This window comes from Cheilinus undulatus, linkage group 7 (genome assembly GCF_018320785.1).
Source record: "Cheilinus undulatus linkage group 7, ASM1832078v1, whole genome shotgun sequence".
NCBI classification, from domain to species: domain Eukaryota; kingdom Metazoa; phylum Chordata; class Actinopteri; order Labriformes; family Labridae; genus Cheilinus; species Cheilinus undulatus.
This window is the reverse complement of record NC_054871.1, coordinates 11,419,386-11,438,150: the sequence shown is the minus strand read 5'-3', so window position 1 is coordinate 11,438,150 and position 18,765 is coordinate 11,419,386. Positions and strand designations below refer to the sequence as shown.

At 41.0% G+C, this 18,765-nt stretch overlaps 1 protein-coding gene across 2 annotated transcripts in view; it reads right to left on the bottom strand.

Annotated features, from left to right (window-relative positions):
- The window catches only part of LOC121512534 (transmembrane protein 125), a 30,450-nt gene extending 16,011 nt beyond the window's left edge, over nucleotides 1–14,439 (bottom strand). Inside the window, exons 1-2 of one of the 2 annotated variants that reach the window (XM_041791843.1) lie at nucleotides 14,197–14,439; nucleotides 3,800–5,164 (exon numbers count right to left, since the gene is read on the bottom strand). The gene's annotated coding sequence lies outside the window, so the exon portion shown is untranslated. The remainder of the gene's footprint in view (nucleotides 1–3,799; nucleotides 5,165–14,196) is intronic. The other variant, XM_041791844.1, reaches the window with a different exon arrangement.
- Between the last annotated feature and the right edge of the window lie 4,326 nt (nucleotides 14,440–18,765).

The following is an 18,765-nucleotide window of genomic DNA, read 5'->3' as shown; positions in this document are numbered from 1 at the left end:
ATGGAAACTTTAGGGGATTTTTTGGATAAGTTTTGAAAAAAAAAATCAGTACAATTTTCAGGAAATTTCTTGGAAATTTCAGGGGATTGGTTTGGATATTTTGGAGAGTTTCATTGAAAGTTTTTGGGGATTGGGTGGGGGGCTTTTTATGCGTTTTGGGGAAATTTTTTCTGGTTGTTTGGTGGAAGCTGTTTGGAAATTTTCAGGCATTTTAATGTAAATTTGGCTTTAACTGGGTCCATCATCAAAATGAACTCTCTTAATGACTGAAGCCATTTCTTACTGTCTGAAGACACCCAACAACTGACCACCTGGCCAACACACGGTCAAAACAGATGCTCCAAAACTGATCCACACAAACAATAATCTGGTAGGGCGCTAAAGATTCATCACAGGGCCCAAAGTGCCATGACCTGGCTGGGGAGGGCGGCTGGAGTCAAGCACAACACATGTCAACACGAGTGTGTGGCACAGCAGCCAAGGTCAAGCTCCATGGCTTCTCTTTTGTCAGAGCCTTTTCACCCCTGGTGATATGCCTGGAGACCGCCAGCAGTTTTCAGGCCCTTGGGACATCCACAGTATGCCCAAAGGCTTGTAGCAACCCTACTACCCATCCAGACAACATCCTAGCTTCTCACCACATCTACCTCTTACTCCACCCTTCAGGTGTGGACTTTGTTATTTTTCAACAGATTATTTTCCCATGCCCCTGGTAATATGCAAGGACATCCAGAGCATGACCGGGGTTGTGTCAATCCCTTTTGATGCTCCATGGTGCCCTCAAGTGGCTTACTCGCCACATCGATGCCTTAATTGAGCCTCATTTGGCCCGGGCCATCCTAAAAAGTCCACACAGTACTGTGTATGTTCTGGTACTGTAAATTACTTCAAATATTTCCATCAAATTTCAACACCAGTTGTTTTGAATCAATGGTTCATGAAAAAAAAAACACCTAAATATCCCTCTCCATCAAGGCCCCCACTTTCCGTTTAGTTTAGATCTATCTTTAATTTTATTTTAAAGAAAAATCTCCCTGATATCTCATTAAATCTGTTTCCTGAAGAGATAGATTTCATGAGCTGGTGACGTTCCTCTGCTCTCATACGTCTTTCTGTTGACATGACAGCTCTGTAAGAGCACAGTCTAACACAATGTAAGGTGTACATGGTCTGACACAGATAACATTACCTCTCACTACATCTGTGCCCTAAACACCACTGGTTCAGTACGTCAGTCTCTATTTACAGATTCTACACAAAGATGTAGTCAGAATCACAGCAACTGTGGTTCTTACCATGTTCAGTCTTCTGGTTACAGTGTGCAGTGTATGATTTTAGCCATAGCTGTATTAACCAAACATGTATCAGCAAGCTTTGGAGGGGAGCACAATGTTCAAAAACAACAAACAAGTGGAACTTTATCTACACAAATGCCACACCAGCTCCCACCCGTGTTTACCTAATGATGATTTATTTGTCTCTGTGAGAAAGGATATCTGCATCTGTGCAGCTAACGATCCAGTATAAATCAGAGATTTCAACTTGAGCCACAAATCTGCCTGACACTTTGTTTTTGAAGCCATAAACATTTAGATTATTTCTTTACCTGAAATGCATCAGAAATGGGCAAACCGGCCTCAGTTTGGAGAGCATGCAGTTTATAAGTTGTATTTTTCTCTTGTAGACTTTTGGTCTTTTTCATTATTTTGACTGTGTTAATGCTATCACCATGATTTGGAGGTTAACTTTTTTATTCAATAGACTTATGATATTTTAATATCAGAACCTGTAAAAGGTCGTGAATAAGCTGTAGACACTTTATGTATTACTGAGGATGTTCATGATCAAAAATGCCCCATTGAAACCCTTTAAAACCACAGTTTTTCATCCCAGTCACTGCACCCTCAACTTGAGTGTAACAGTTCTCTCTGAGGGTTAATTGTGAGTAAATCTCACTGGAATTTGTTTCTTTTTTGGCATCACATCATTAGAGTGAGTGCAGGTAAAGCCACTGGCTATAATCTAAGTCCTGCCTTAAATAGATTAAATATGCTGAATGGCACTACTTTAGGATGTTACTGACAAAGAAATGGGAATGTTTTAACCTTGCAAAGCAGACGGATACACCCGGTTCCTTCTTTCTCACTGGCAAATCCATCTTGCAAAGCTACCGTCTGAACCGTTTGGGCCTGGTTAGAAAGTGACAGGACCAATCAGTGTCGAGGGGCAGTACTTTTGGGCACGGCGGAGTCGTGACATAAGCAAGCAGCATCAAGAGACCGGTGCAGTTATGGTGGAAGACATAAGTGTGGATGATGCTAAAGTGCCAGTTTTATCAGAACTTGACATTTCTTTGTTAAAAGAAGAACAAAGAACAGCATTGAGTTGTTTTCTTTTCAAAAACGACAACAGTCGTGTACTGACATGTCTACAGTCGCTATGGTTCGTGTTATGCAGTTCTGTGTGGAGTTCACTCCTTCGGTACGGGTGCAGCTTGGTAGTGGCTATGTCACGTGCCTTGTTACTCTGATTGGCCCGTAAAGATGTGACAGACAGAACATTCATCCAATCACCCTCCGAGTTTTTTTCAAACACTTTGCCGAGTAGTTTGCAGATGGATGTGTGAAACACATCCATCTGTCGTGCCAGGTCAGGAGTGTTTCTAGTGCAGACGAAAAAGCTAAACAGAAAAGAAAATCTTGCTCAGACATCTCAAGCCTCACTTCAATCAAAAGAAAATGCTCATTCGTTCCCAGAGGCATACACCATCTATCAGACTGATGGAAACCGTCAACAGGGGATGTGACTGCATCAAATCAAACACTGTTGAATTTCAGCTTTCCCAGAAAAGTCTTTCAGTGTTTACACAGAATAGATCTACCGGTTGTAAAAGGGAGTAAGTTGGATAAACTGCATTAGGAATGAACCACTTTATCCCTTTTTTCACCCAATTAGAGAGTCTTAGATTGCCATTGGTTCAATAGGCTGAACAGCACTTCTTTTAGACATTATTGGCAAAGAAATGACAGTGTTTTTGATGCAAACACAAATGCCAAACAGAAAATTGAGTCTTGCCTGGAATCCACTGGAGTCTAAAAGAAATTCATGTCCATTCCCAGAGGCATACAACACCTATCAGACTGGCAATTGATTGCTGATGGGAATTAAGATTGCATCAAATCAAAAGCTCTGGATTTTCAGCTCTTCTACAAAAGTCTTTCAGCGTACATACAGAACAGATCTACCGATTGCAAAGTGAGTAGGTTTGATAAAATGCATTAGTGATGACCCACTTTATCCCTTCATTTCACCCAATTAGAGCGTCTTGGATTGACAATGCAAACCCATGCTAAATCAAAGGGATCCTGCAGCCAACCTGACAGTATATTACTCATCAAAAAGCATATCAGCATATTCCACCATCTGAAGTATCTCACATTCGCTACAGAAAGCTGCACCAGTGATCATTATCACAATTTATCTGAACTGGATACTCCATCAGAAGATTATCGCAAATGGGTTTTATTTAAGTTGGAGGAAAATCGGCGTGTCCTGGACGCTCAGCCCTGCAGCTAAAACTAAAATGACTGAAGACAGTTTGAAGCTAACAGTCCAAACATTTTCTGTTGTACTAATGCACCGAGAGCAATGATGAAAAATCCCAAAGATAACTGGAAATATACGCCATCATTCTCTCTCGTTCCCACTCTGTAGCTGCCTCCCTGTGAGTTTTCAGCCTGCAAGGTCACAACAGGAGCTGTGTTTTGGAGTAAAAAACACTATACTGCACTCCAATTACCTGGGAAGCTTTGGGACTCCGGTATTCCCCCCTCTGTTATGTCAGCCGGCTGAATTCATTTTACAGGGCCATTAGTGTCTCATTTTATTGTTGATTTCCTGGTTCCTTTAAAATTGGTTGTCTGGCATTAAAGGCTAATCAAAATGCAGGTCAGCTCAGAGGGTTCGAAGACGTCAACAACATCCAGATGCGGTGCAGCAGCCAAAATCTTGTTTCTTGTAAAAAATGCAGGTGGAAATAGTCAGGAGAATGAGGCTGCAAATGGCATGAAAACAAAATGGATATTGGACAAGGTAGAAGAGAGGGCCTGCAGCTTTGGAAAAGGCAAACATGCACATCCAGGGAAGATCAGACTGCAGTCCCGTATGAATTATCTTTCTGCTGTCAAGGCTTGGAAAGCCCAGTAAAAAAAGGGCTTCTGCAAGTAAAACAAGCAGTATTTTTCCCAGGCTTTTGCAACTTTTACCTCAGAGGCTAGAGGCAAAGGGGAGTTTGAAGGTCAAAATGTAAGTTTTTCTGAATGGCAGACTCTCCTTTGTCAGATTAGGGGATTGTCTTCTCGTGGTTTCCCTACTTGAATGCTGTTCTCTATATATAGGCTTTGACAATGTTCCTGTCTCTTCAGAACACATACAACGAAATATCTCTGCCAAATAGTCAGAGTATGTCAAATTTAGGGGAGGAAAAATGAGGTCCTTTTGCTGAATTTCCTGCTGCGTTGCATTTTCAGCCGAGGGCCTTGGGTTGGCCTAAAGGAGAGTCCACAGGAGTCAGGGCGACGTGTTGCTGTGGTGACAAAGCAATACTCTCCTCCCTGTCCCAACACACGCTCCCGCTCACCCCCCCCTCCTCTAGTCAGGCGTTGATTCTCTTGGCGTCCCTGCGGGCGAGGAGAGGGGTCAGGGTTGGCTCCATCTGTCTATGTGATGGGCATCGGTGCCAAGCGCCACGGGGGCTGGAGGGAGAGGAAAGAAGACTCGTGTAGAGTGGGAGGGGAACGGATGTTTCTGAGCTGTCATCTGGGACTCCGAGTGGGGCAGAGGGCTGAGGCTGACGCTGGGAAGAGGGAAAAGGGCTAAGAGTGGGATGGGGATACGGGTGTAAGAGGAGAGGGGGCCTGGGATAAAGTAAGAGGCTCTAGGCTAAAGATAGTGCTGAGACTTCACCGGGTGCACGGTGTTGCTGGCAGAAAGAAATGATGCTGAATAGGTCTTTATGCAGACAAGCTGGATCTTTCTTTCTTCTCCGCAGTCACAATGGACAGCAGCAGCAACCAGGGCGCCTCACTCTGTCCGGAAGCATTGAGGAGACAAAGGCTGAGTCAGTGTCGCTGTCCTTGCTCTGTCAGGGATCACAAGGGAAAACCTAAGACAGAAAGAGAGAGAAAGAAAGACCTTTACACCAGCTGAACTCTCTGCACTGTAAACTCAACTTCACTCGAGGTCTTACCTTTTTTAATCTGGCCCTGTCTGGCGATAAATTTCAGTTTATGTCCCTTCAACAGGAACAACATTTCTTTGTTTAGATCATAAAAGTGCTTCAAATCTATAGACTGATCTTTGAATGGAAAGCTACTTTGATTTTTAGAGCTGGGGGAATTTTATTTATTTGTTCTGTTTAACCAGGAGTGTTCCAACAAAAATCTCTTTTAAAAGGAAGTCCTGGGCGAGACAGCAGCACGAAAAGTCCTACACATATGACAAAAAACAGACCATAGCAAACAAAGGTTACATCAGCCAACAAATCTAACTAATCTAACCCTCAAGCTGATGAGCCTGTAGCTCAGACCAAGGTTAGGTTATAGCGTCTAACAATTTTTGGAGTAAGTGGAGAACATAGATAAGCAAGCAATTATGTAAAGTTGCCTTGTAAAGAAAGATAGAGCAATTTTCTGTTTGTATAAGGACTGCAAATCAGGAAGCAAGCTGATTGAAGGAGGAAGCACAACAAACTCAGCCATGGCAATAATGGCAAACAAAGGTAAATGTGACAACACATAAATGTATACACAGTGTCCAATAAAACATACCATAATCAAACTGACAAGGGAGTGAGCTGGAGCAAAATCTCTACTGGTAGCTAACAGCGAGCCACATTTGGCTTGTACACTTGAGTTTAAAGAGAGAAGACTGGTTGTTGGTGAGTGAATCAGTGAGTAGTGTTGCTAACCACGAACTATAAGAAGAAAACTGTTAAATCTGTTACTAATTTCCAGCATGTCTGAGGTCTCACAGTTTCAAAATCAATAAAGGTTTGAGACATTTTTCACTGTGTGCAAGGCTTTACCTTAATTTTCTGCTAAGTGGGAGCTCTTGATGCACTATACCTGCATTGCCAGCATCACCAGCAGTCATTGTAAGCATGTGTGCAAACTGCATACTAACTTTGCTGCAGACTGAGTTTCAAGCTTCATTGATATTTCTGTAGATGTCAAACAAACCACTCCCAATTCAATTTTCCCTCTTGCTCTCTGCCTCCTCTTGGACGGTCTAATTCCACCTTTTCTGAATGAGCTCATTTCTCACCTCGTGGCTCAGCATCGTCCTGACCGCCAAGAGCAGCCAAGACCTGCACCTTTGACACCTTATCCACATCCAAACACACACATCCCCATCTGTTCTCATCTTCCTCCTTATCACCGCAGCCTTCCACAGCCTCCTCCTCCTCACTCTCTTCTGCCCCGCTCTTCTCCACTGTCTCACCACCAAGGCTCCTTTATCTGCCTAACTTCTTATCTCTCCGTCGGCTGTCTGCTCGGGCATTTAGGTGTCAGCAAGAGAGATGTGTGCACGAGGTGGAAGAGGGTTAGTCGTCTTTGCTACAGATTCCTCCTCTGGCTCCAGGTAATGCTGCCTGACTCTCAGCGCCTGTGGCATAATGCATGCAAGCACATACACACAGTATGCTGCACCTGTATTTAAGCCGTGCTGTTTACACTGTATCCTCAGTGAGGTTGTGGTGTCTCTGGTACAATCAAGCACAATTTAACAATTCAGAATAGAAGTCGATAAAGAAAATATGAGGACTGAAATACAAAGGCACATTTTTAGTCTGTTATCTAATACGGCATGTGGCATTTCCCTCTTTTTAAATAGAGCTTCCTCTTCTCAGTGTTGGAACAAACTGCTGTTGACAGAAATATAGCCCATTTTAGTTCCATTTTTGCACAGGATATGGGCCTCGTTCAGCTCAAAAGTGAAGCTGACAGAGGACAAATGGGGCCGAACTTGAAATATCTTGAATATTTCTGCTCCTGTCAAACTGTTTCGATTACCACACCATATCAGAGAGGGGCATCACTGAAAAACATGCACAATGACAAAAACATGTCCCTGTGTTGGAGAAAAATTTTACCAAAGGACACAAACCAATGGGCAGCAGTTTGCCTTTCTTGGCTGTGCACAGCTACAATATTAAAACACTAATCAAATCATCAATTAACATGCTGGGCCCATTCTGCTCCTCTCCTGCTGACAATGGGAAAGAGTCTACCTGTTCTCTTTGTTTTTTAACCCTCCTCTCTTCCTCTGGTGGGCTCAGAGGTGATATTCAGCACATTCTAATCTGATTCAAGCTGTCTGGAGATAATCATTATAATGAATGAGATGGCTTTCTTGCTGTCTGGCCATCTATATTTGTGGATGAATTAAATTGACATCTTTATACTGAGGCAGAAATGTAAGATATTGGTTGAAAAGCCAGGCTATAAATTTGGCTATTTATGCCAAAGACTACTGACTTTGGTCGTCCCATGCTTGTCTTTCCTAATCTGGCTCCACCATCCACTTCATATTTGTGATTTTGAAATAAACACCACAGTATTTTTAGTGGGTAACATGATATTTTTTTGGTAAAAATACCTGTACATTAATGTTTCAAACAGTATAACAAAGGATCATTTTGGATTAGACTTTGAAAATTTTTATCCTCCATTCAAATTTCAGAAAATCCTTTAATCAGTTCAAGGACGGAGAGACTATCAAACATTTTATTCAGTGGAGAAAAGGGCCAAGATACAAAATAGTGTACTTTTTCCCCTGAATGAAGAAATTTAAAATCCCACAATAATAGACAGTTCTTTCATCAGGAAAATGTTGAAAATGCCTTGGGTCTTGTGTGCTCAGTACTCCATCATGGCAAAGTGAAAACAGAGTTTTAACAATTTTCGCAAATTTGTTAAAAAGTATTCAGACCCTCTGCAAAAAACTAGAAATTTCACTCAGGGTCCTCCCATTTCTCTTGAATGTTGCTGAGATATTTCCACACCTTGATTGGAGTCTACCTATGGTAAATCAATGATTGATAATTTGGAATAGCACACATCTCTTTATAGGAGGCCTCATATCTGACAATGCATATCAGAGCAGAAACCAAGACATGAGGTCAGAGGACCTGTCTGCAGAGCTCAGAGACAGGATTCTTGCAAGGCACAGATCAAGGGAAGGCTACAAAAGAAACCTGTTGCACGTAAGAGCACAAGAGCACAGTGACCTCCATAATTACCTCCGCCAAGGAGGTTCTGTGATCGGCAGGGTTTGTTTGTTGGTTTGTTAGCAACATAACAAAAAGTTATGGATGGGTTTTGATGACATTTTCAGGAAATGTCAGAAATGGCATAAGGAAGAACTGATTAGATTTTGGGAGTGATCCGGATCACTGTCTGGATCCAGGAATTTTTTAAAGGATTCTTAACTATTGGGAGATAGGGCTAATGGTGGAGGTCTGCGCTCTCCGATTGCTTTTCTAGTTCTCAGATGGAATTAGTTTGGCACAACTAGGGCTCCTCAAAGAACTAGTTGTCTGGCCAAACTAAGCTATTGGGGGGAGATGGATTTTGGAGAGAGAGGTGACCAAGAACCTGATGGTAACTATGACTGAGCTCCAGAGATCCTGTGTGGGGATGAGACAAAGTTCCAGAAGGACAACGACCATCACTGAAGCTCTCCACCAATCTAGGTTTATTGCAGAGTGGCTCGGCAGAAGCCTCTCCTCAGTGCAAAACACATGAAAAGGCTTGGCTTTCACAGAGTCCACGTGGAGTTTTTTGAAAACTCCAAGCAGACTCTCATGTGTTTTGCATTGAGGAGAGGCTTCCATCTAGCCATTCTACCATAAAGGCCAGATTGGTGGGGGTTGCCCGGTCTTGCCTATTTACCCTCCATAACATCAGGAGGATCAGACCTTATCTGACAGAGCATGCAACACAGCTCCTGGTACAGGCTCTTGTAATATCAAGCAATGACTACAGTAACTCATTACTGGCAGACCTCCATACATGCTCATTTAAACCTCTGCAAATGATCCAGAACGAGGCAGTACATCTGGTCTTCAACCAACCCAAGACAGCTCCTGTCACTCCATTGATCATCTCTCTAGCCTGGCTTCAGCTCGCATCAAATTCAAAACTCTAATCATTGCTTACAAAGCAGAAAACTGCTCTGGTTTACCTGGAATTCTTCATCCAGGTCTATGATCCTTCTTGCGCTACGCTCAGCCAGTGAAAGGCACCTGGTACTTCCATCACATCAGGACCCCAAGTCCCAAGCTAGATTATTCTCCTCTGTTGTCCCTTGATAATGGAAGGAATTACCCAACTCCATTCTATCTGTAGTCTCTTTCTACTTTCAAGGTAAAGCTAAAGACCTAGCTCTTTAGAGGACACAATGCACTTAGCTAGACTCTTCTCCATTATTGTCCCCAGTGGTACTTCTGAGGGGTTTGTGCCCAGCTCTTTGTGAGCTTCATTGAATGTGTCTATCATTAAAAACAAAAATAAAAAAAAGGTCTGATTGGATTTTAAGCACTTTGTAGCACTAACTGATGCTGTTTCCTCCTGTCTAGATTTTTGCTTGTGTTACGCTTACTCTCAGATGGACGTTGCTCTGGACAAAAGTGTCTGCTAAATGACACTGTGGCATTGCAACAGGCTGTTGTAAAAAATGCTCACCTGTTGTAGACCTCTGCAATGGGACGACCTCAATTGTAAGGCAGGAAGTGACATACTAACCCTTGCTGGGTTTTTTCCTCAGTTTGTGGTGTGTCCTCCTCCCTCTTATCCTAACCCTAACTTTTAGGGTTCGGTGCCTAACCCTCACCCTCTGTGGGTTTTCCTCAGTTTGTTGTGTGTCCCCCTCTCCCTTACCCTAACCCTAACCTTTAGGGTTTGGGTGCCTAACCCTGACCTTTAGAGTTCAAGTGCCTAACCCTAACCTTTAAGGTTTGGGTCCTTTACCCTAACCCTTTTAGGGTTTTCCTTAGTTTGTGGTGTATTAAATATAAATTTACCCCCCTCTGTTAATTTTTTATTTTTATTTATAAAATTCTGCTGTTGTGAAAAAATAGAAACTTCCCTCTGACTGCAACTGCAGAATAAACGTCATTCAGAACGTCGTTTTTCAAGCTTCAGACTTGGGTAATGTACATCACTTCCTGCCTCACGGTCGAGGTCGTCCCATTGTATAGGTCAGATGAGCCCAAAACACTCCACTATACAGACCCTCACAAGTATAAGCACAAATTGCTACCAGTCTATCTGGTGACACCTTCCTGCCTCTCAAAGCTCATACTCCTAGCATACACACTTGAACCTTGATTTTTTTTTAAACGAGGAAATCACATGAAAAGTCAACCTCAGTAAGTGAAAAAAATCGCTGATTTTTTTTTTTTTTTTTTAAATCGAGCTTTTGAACATGTAATTTTATGCTATAAAGTTTGGGTACGGTAATATGGAGTTTAATGGGGAGTGACACCCTTTTGGAGACAACCTCAAGTGGCTAACCATGGAACTGCATTTTTCCGGCTCCTCAGCATTTATATTTAATGATTCCATTCATAGCTGTGCACTTTCATTTTGGAAAAGTAAACATAAAGAACATTAACATTAGCACAAAATTGTCCAGGTGTGCATGTTAGCCTGTGGCTGTTAGCATTTAGCAGAGTAGGGATTCACAAAGCTGCTGGTGAGGATGTCAAACCCAAACATTTAGCACAGAACAGTTCTACCAGAGAGTTTACCAATCTTTGTGATCTTTCACCAACTTTCAATACGCTGAATTTGTTAAGTGAATTGATTGTGCTTATTGATGGGCATGTTTTATGCTCAGGGACAGAGGTGGACGCTCAGTACAGCTGCTATTGACGACACGGTACATGCCTGACTCTGTTTCTGCTGACTGTGAAACAAAACGCCTCTCGGGGATATTTAAGATTCTGGCCTACTCTCTACTCCACTCTTTGTCTGGCATCCATGTCACACACACAGCTCACCTACACAGAGCTCTCATATGACTCCTCTACTTTGCTCGGTCATCCACGGGCACAGTCACCGACTCACTTTGTTGGTCTTTCATCCAGCGCTCTGCCCTGACTTCAGGCTCTTATCCGATGAAGGCTATCACATGTTGTTTTCAGCCTGACCAGTTTCTAAGAGTTAACCCTCTGTCTTAAAAGATCTATATTTATTTCGGAGAGAGGAACAGCATTTAACCTTTCTCTAAGCTCTGTCATGACACATCTTTGGTCTTTAGATTAGTCACAACAGATCTATAGGAGGAAAGTGACACAGTGAGGGTCATGCCTGAATGCTGTATCGATCTGTCCACATTACAATAACTTGAATACAGTATTGACAACACCTTCTCTCTCTGGGGTTTATGAATTTTCCATAATGCAGCAAAGCTGACCTCTGAGTACGTGCCAATGGCCCTACAGTACAGAACTGGCAATCCACAGTGTTTGTGAGCATGCTCAGTAAGGGCTATTTCACCGGTACAAAGGTTAAGGTGTGATACAGCGACAGCATATTTTACTTCCTTGTTTTTAATGAGAGCAAATTTTCCATCAGGGAAGTCCAGAACTGATAAAGTCACAAGAATACGACTGTGGAGAAATGTGGCACAACAACCATGACTCTAAAAAATTTGAAGATATCCAGCTGCAGCATAAGTTTCACACATATTTCTCACTTGAATGATAATTTCTTACTCAGATTTATGTTAAGTAGGGGAGACTGGGTTTGGTTGCCACAGTGCTTGTTAAAACCAATCAACAGGGTCTGTTTTATCAAGTTCATATCAAATATTTAGCTAATAATATCTAGAAATATCATGGAGAAAACACAAAAGACTCGGGTGAGAAGACATTTTGTGTTTTTTATGAATCAGAGAATTCTTTCATGTCGGTATTGGTTTTATATTTTAAAAAATACAAGGGTATTTGTCATTTTTACGCCCAAAATTCACTAAAAAGTGGACAGAAGAAGCTTCGATTTAAGCTTACATTACTTTAAGCTTGATATATTGTGTGCTACTTTTAAATATGATGGCACACCTGCTCTCGTTCTTCAACACATCCCCCAACTAATACACATAAAATAAATGGTTTAATAACACTGAAACCCACAGTATGTTCATCCTGCCACCAGGGGGCTCTTCATCAAAATAATAAAAAATGACAACGAGGGTGGTGGGAAACTACGGACAGTGTTGCACCTGAAAATGCTCGTATTTATGATGAATGTTGGACTTAATGGTTTGATTGTCAAGTCATGAAAAGTGAGCATGAGTGCAGTTCACCTAGCAGACAAGAGAACAGTGTTATTGCACCAAGAAACCAGAGGGTTAAAAAGTACCGAAGCAAAGCTACTAAACCCTGTATGCATCCTGCCTGTCAATACGTACCAGGCCTGACTGTAAAGTGGTTTTTCTCATGTGTAAATTCGCCTAGATCAGTTTGTCCTCACAACCTGAGAGACCGTGCAAGAAAGAAACTAGTGAGAGAGGCCACCAAGACACCTATGTCTACTCTGAAGGAGTAACAAGCTTTAGCAGCTGAGATAGGAGGGACCGCATATGACAACTGTTGCACAGGTTCTTCACCAGTCAAAGCATTACGGGAGAGTGGCAAAGAGGAAGACACTGAATTCACCAAAAGGCATGCAGGAGACTCCATGGTCAAGTGGAAGGAAGTTCTTTGGTCTAATGAGACACAGATGGTGCTTTTTGGCCATGCAACAACTATATTTGGTGGACACCAAACACTGCACATCACCTCAAACACACCACCCCCACTGTGAAGCAAAGTGGTGGCAGCATCATTCTGTGGGGATGCTTCTCAGCAACTGGCCCTGGAAGGCTTGTAAAGGTAGAGGGTAAAATGAATGCAACAAAGTGAAGGAAAATCCTGCAGGAAAATAGTACTCAGTCTGCAAGACAAGTCCCTGGAGCACAAAGCAAAAGCAGCACAGAAATGGTTTAAAGATGGCAAGGACCTCCATCTAATAATGAATTTGTGGCAAGACTACGAAAGGGCTGTTCACACCCAATCCCTGTGCAGCCTTACAGAGCTTGAGCAGTTTTTTGCAAATAAAGGAGTAAAATTGCAGTGTCCTGATGTGCAAGCCTGAGTGAGACCTATCCGCACAGACTCAATGCTGTGATTGCAGCCAACATCTACTAAATACTGACTTGAAAGTGATGAATATTGATGCAGTCACTTTTTTGCATTACATATTTCTATTTAATTGACATTACTTTGTAGAAACTTGTTTTACCTTTGACAAAAAGGAGTATTTTGGGTTTTTTTTTTGGTCAAAATGCCTAATTATAATGACCATAATTGATTTGGACAATCAGTTAAAGGGTTAAAATCCAAGGAAGTGAATACTTTTTAGGCATTTGTTATTAAATAATACAAAAATAGAAATGATTACTTATTTACCTTAACTGTCCATCCTATTGAAGAATGATCTCTGCAGGAGTTAAAGTAGCACAACCAATCCCGATCTCCCCTACATTTCATTGTGACTGATTTTTAAACAAAAATCAATTTTGTTGTCGTTTATAATCAATAATAATAACTTCTGAGCCTTTTAAAGTCATTTTAATCTCTGAAAATTTGATGATATTGAAGATAAGAAAGATTGATGATAAAGGTAAAGATAGGTAAAACTACATCATTTGATTATAGGGGCTTTTATAAGGGATTTATTCTTACCTCGTCGTTTTTAGAAAGAAATTTACTTTTAAAAGCCACATTTGTTAAAAATAGCAGCCTTAAAGCCCCATATTCATATTTATATTGTGCAGCAGCAGCCTGAACCAAGTTCAGTATTAACACTGGTAGCTGTTATAGCAGAAATATCCTGCTTGAGTTTGTAGTTTAACGCTGATATTGCATTTCCTAACTATTTCAATATGTTCTTTCCTTGACGGTTTCATTTATTGTAATGCACTGTGAGAAAAAGAGAGACATTTTGAAGCCATATTTTTTCATAAATAAGTTTAGATGAAAATAAAGACAGAATAAAGAAGGAGATTTTTTTCTGTTGGATTAAAAGTCAAAGTTAAGCCAGTGCAGCTCCTTCCTGTCTGTCTAGTTTATCAGAAGGTTGATCTTACCTGTGCGCTCAGCTGATCTCCCTCGCCCTCTCCTGTTCCGTATATCTCGCCGATCTACTTCGATATTAATCCTCATTTCCCTCCTCTCTCCACGGTCACTAAGTCCCAGCACCGATCATTCCATGTCATGTTACCGTCCCCCTCTCGGGTCCGGATCACAGTGTCCAGTGAAGTCCGTGAAGGTGCTCCGTGCTCCTCGGTCAGCCCTTCTCTCTGTCCTGTCTCCCTCTCCTCTCCTCTCTCCTCTGCTCTCCAGCGGACGGACTTCCCCCGTTTAATGCAGGTGTGGCCGCGCGCCTTGTCAGGGGACGCCGAGGGGAGGGGATAGAGAGCCGGGACGTGGATCGACCTCCGCGCCGCCGTGGCTTCCCTGTGGGGAGCCGAACCGCAGCACATGACACGGGGTATGACAGCTGTAATAAATAAAAAGCAGCAGTGTGATTGTGAGAGCCGCCGATGGGCTGGATTCTTATCGGTTTCCACAGAGCAGAGGAGATTTAACCCTCAGTGTCTCTGAGGAGAAAGAACATACAACTCTGAGCGCCTCAGTAAACACCATAATCCTCACTGACTGACTTATGTAATGTTACTGTGATCATCATTCATGAGCTCAGAGGTCATCACCTGGGAGCTCATTTCTCCTAGCGACTAATCTCTGAAATCATTCATTACCTTTGAAATAAGGTCCTTTAGAAGCTCCAAAAACTCCACATGATCTCCATGCAGTTTGCCTCGTTGTCATGGAAGCATTAAAGATGAATGTAATTTCAACATGCACTGACCCCCACCTCATTATAAACTGACACCCACACCTATGGTCTGATGCATCATCACCCTCCCCCTGTGCATCATTACAATAGGGGAATACATCCCATCACCAAGAGTAATGTATTTTTCTTATAATGCTGTATATTCTACCTCTACAGTACATTTTTCTACCAGTGGTGCTCTCAGGATGTTTGAGGGGCAAGGGGAAAATAATAAAAGGACACCTGTTGTATGCAGTGGGGCACCATTTATAGTAAAATAGTTAGAACCCTGAGTTCAGATTTTTTGTTTTGTCTTTTCCTGCTACACCTCTGTAATTAATACACGAGGAGTTGTGAACTATTTGATACTTATTTCAAAAATACAAAATGAAGAAATAAGGATTAACTTCATAAAGAGGAGGTTTGTTAGGGTAGGGGTAGTCAGAGTAGAATATTTCTTTGAGCCATATGTTTAAAGAAGGACTGCTAGCATTAATGCATTAATCTTGATGTTATTGAGAGTCATAATTAATGCAAAGACTTCCCATAAGTGGGTATAAAGGGAGAAGCTTACAGGCCCCTGCCCTATGGAGTGATAAGGGACTGCTGTCCATTCATCTCTGGTGGCCACTCGTACGGACCGTTCATCTGAGACGCCATATATATCTCAGAAAAGAAGTGGCAAGTTGCCGATACAACGTATCTTCAGTTAGAAATTTTTTTTAATTCTCAAAAAAAAAAAAAAAAAGGTCAGAGGTCTTATCTGGAATTAATTTATGCATAGATCCATTTAAGAGGTAGTTACATGAACAGTGGCTCATTTTAGCTTAAGCTAAAGCTAACATAGTTAGGCTAGCTACACGATTAATGTTAAAACATAAGCCAATGTAGCTAAGTTAGCTTTAGCAATGTGAGCTCATGCAAATGTAGCTAATGCTAAGGTAGCTATGTAGTTATGTACCTAGATAGCTTACATAGCTGCTTTGTGAGCTTAGCTTTAGCTAAATTAGCTTTGTAACTCAATTATTTATGTAGCTCCATTATCCATGTAGCTCTGTTATCTATCTTAGTAAACAAAGCTAAAGCTAACTTAGCAAGGATAGCTACATGATTAATGTTACAACATAAGCCAATGTAGCTAAGTTAGCTTTAGCAATGTGAGCACACACAAATGTAGCTAAAGCTAAGGTAGCTACGAGATAATGTACCTATTACATCGCTGCTTTGTGAGCTTAGCTTTAGCAAAATTAGCTCTGTAACTCCATTTTTTATGTAGCTCCATTATTATGTAGCTCTGTTAACTATATCGTAGTTAGCTTTAGCAACACAAGCCTTAACAAACAAAGCTAAAGCTAACTTAGCTACATAGATAGCATAGATACGTAGCTTACTAAGCTGCTTTGTGAGCTTAGCTCTGTTAGCTTCATTATCTATGTAGTTCATGCAGTTACCAGAGCTATGTGAGCTACTCTTGCTGCGTTAGAAAGTTTTCATGGAGGATAATCTTTTTCCTGTAAGCGGACTGTTTATTTGACTTTAGAAGACGTTATGTCGTCAGGTTTTGCAGGTCAGGTTTTTAACTTTGAAGTTTTGCTATCCCAACCCTTTCTTTAATTTTATTCAGAAAGTTTTGGCGTGTATTTGTTCTGAGATCTAGGGCGTCTCTGATGAACGGTCCTGAGAGCTGTCAGTCTGCAGCCAGAGAGTTGAAAGTTGACAAAACCATGTCTGACTCCTGTAAGAAATGACAACCAACAGAAGTCTATTTTTTTAACCTGAAAACTCAAAATGCAAATTTTGGTTATTGTTTCTCCAGTCTGTTTACAAATGTAATCCCCATCTCCTCTCCAGAATGAAATATAAACAATTTGAAATGCACTGTGGAAAGACGCCCTGGAGATGTGTGACGAAACGTACAGCAACTCCACGTTGACGAACCACACAGACAGAGTTTATCATCTCGCTCATCAGTAGTGTTGTGCTCAAGACCACACTATCTGAGACCAAGACTTGACCAAGACCAGAGTGCACTGAGACCAAGACAAGACCAAGACTTTTGGGGGTCGAGACCAAGTCAAGACCGAGACAGAGACGAGCCCAAACCATAAAAATCAGTTTTAAAAACATGACAAGGTTGAGCAGTCAAAAAGCATTCTCTCTTTAATTTTAGTTTTTTTTTTAAATATAATTTGACAGATAAAATCATGTCTGCAGCTCTTTCAAAGCACAACATGCAAAAATCTAAAAACTTAACAAATTTGTTCAACTAACTATTTGTAAAAAAAAAAAAAAAAAATCAATCCTTGTATGTATTTAAAAGCCTGTGACACCTCCGGAATTTATTTAAATATCTGAAAATGAGATTTTTATCTAGATTTGTCAGGTAAATGAGGCCTAAAGTATTCTGAGGTATTTCTGACTAGAAATAAGATGGACTGATATTCCTTGTTTTAGCAAGTGCTTCTCCTTATTTTCAGATTAATTAAGTCAAAGAACAGCAGACCAGTCCTGGTCTAGACCAGTCATGATTGAAAATCCAGAGTCTGGCCAGTCTGAGACAGAGGCAAGGCCGAGTAAAAATGCTCTCAAGTCCGATACAAGACCAAGACTTTCAAAATGTGGTCTTGAGACCGGTCTCGAGACCAGTACTGTTCTTGAGTACTACAACACTACTCATCAGACTGGAAAAAAAATCATCAGCAAAAAAAGGAGAAAAAGTAGTAATGAGAGGGCCTTCAGAATGTAGTGGAGTAAAACGTTTGATATTTGCCCATAAAATGTAGTGGAATAAAAGCAAAAAGTCTCCCCCAAACAATTAAACTCAAGTAAAGTACAAATACTCAAAAACTGTACTTATGCACAGTAGTGAAGTAAATTTACTTCATTACTGTCCACCACTGATTATGTATGTACCTCGCCCTCCTAACCCGAGGCAAAAGGTTAAAAACATGAGGTCTGTTAACAAAAAAACAACAACAACAACAACAACAAAAAAAAAAAAAACAGGCACTGAAGACTGAGGAAGCACTATCTTGAGTTAAAAATTGAAAAAAAAACCCACAGGATATAAGGCTTGAATGTTGGAAATTCAAGGTTAACAAAATAGACATTAAAAGCTGACATGTGAGATAACATAAAAATAAGAAAAATCAATAAATCAGGCCAATGGGATTAAATATGTAGGTAGCTTTTAAGTTTTGTTTTAAAATAACGTTCCATGCTGCCTTTAGGTCTAGCAGGTTTGAGTCTTATAGCGGTGTCTAAAAAGACAGTCTCTGCATAGAGTGTGCACATTTTACAGCTAGACCATAGGCGTTCCAATAAAGCTGTTTTTGTGTACATAGTCTGTCACAGTGTCTGTATAGAAACACGGAAAAGTCTTGTCTGCGAGTCTTTTGTTGCTAACAGCTGGCTTCAGCCTAAACAAGTTGGCTGTCGCTCCTCATAGTAATGTAAGCAGCAGCATTTTTGTGCATTCTTTACGTTTTATCACTGAATACAGTTTAAGATAAATGTTTGAGGATAAAATATTAATGTAACCTTATTTGTACAAAATGTCTGATAAATATTATTTCTGAAACATTATCAAATGTCTCATTCTGTCCAAACAGCAGTCAGTCAGTCCTAGTTAATCTACTTTAGGAAAATCTTCTCACATTAACGCTGGAATTAAAACTTGTTTTGTACTCCAACATGAATGATGATTGAATTAATTAGCTGTTTATTTAAAAGTGTTTGATCACTGTTATGTTGGTCCAACATTTTTGTTGAACCAGTTCTTCCTTTTTCATCTGTTGGCTCTGGAGAACCTGGATCATAT